The sequence below is a fragment of the Macrobrachium rosenbergii genome, chromosome 44 (genome assembly GCF_040412425.1).
Source record: "Macrobrachium rosenbergii isolate ZJJX-2024 chromosome 44, ASM4041242v1, whole genome shotgun sequence".
Classification (NCBI taxonomy): domain Eukaryota; kingdom Metazoa; phylum Arthropoda; class Malacostraca; order Decapoda; family Palaemonidae; genus Macrobrachium; species Macrobrachium rosenbergii.
Window position 1 is genome coordinate 35,860,570 of NC_089784.1, and position 1,055 is coordinate 35,861,624.

Consider the following 1,055-nt stretch of genomic DNA (forward strand, 5'->3'; position numbering starts at 1 on the left):
ACCACTGAGCTGATTAACAGCTCTCCTAGGGCTGGCCCGAAGGATTAGACTTATTTTACGTGGCTAAGAACCAGTTGGTTACTTAGCAACGAGAGAGAGAGAGAGAGAGAGAGAGAGAGAGAGAGAGAGAGAGAGAGAGAGAGAGAGAGAGACAGACAGACAGACAGACAGAGTGGGTGATTCACTCATCAACGGAAAGAACAGTTAAGGGACAAGACAACTTACGGAGTTTATCGCAGCACCTGAAATGACCGCGGTTGTCTTTGCACCAGTATCTGCAATTGTTTGGGTTACCGCGACGTCGTGCGGATGCCACACCCACCAACACCACAATCATGAGAGCCAAAGTGAAACCCTTCTGGAAAGGGGTCAAAATGTTTCATGATTCGACATGGCTCCAGTTTTAATCCCTGGACTGCCGAAGTAATTCATGATACTAATGAATCAGCCTTAGGTACTTTTGCAAGACTTATATTTCAATCACTGTTAAAGGAAAGGCGAGTATATCTCCAGTGTACTGACAAGGAATGAAATCTTATTGTCAAACAAATGGTTTCTAATTTTCTAAGAAGAATAAGTTGTAGGATGATTTGATGTAAAATAATCCTTCGTTAATGTTACCATCTTGAAGAATGATTTGGATGATTTCCTCCACAGAGAAGCTCCAGACACGAGTACCGCTCAGCAAGAATCGCTCTCCTTTTTATACTGGAGGAATGGCCTAGACGCCAGTTGCCAACTACTGGACGTAGAGATTGCATGGATTTTTTGCACTAATCATCCAATCGACTAGCAACTACGTAGCCTGAGTCATACAGTACATATACATACACATATATACACAACACACACACACACACACACACACACACACACACACACACACATATATATATATATATATATATATATATATATATATATATATATATATATATATATATATATATATATATATATATATATATATATATATATATATATATATATATATATATACATGTGTGTGTGCGTGTGTGTGTGCAATGTAGATATTATTTGAACAAGTTGAATCA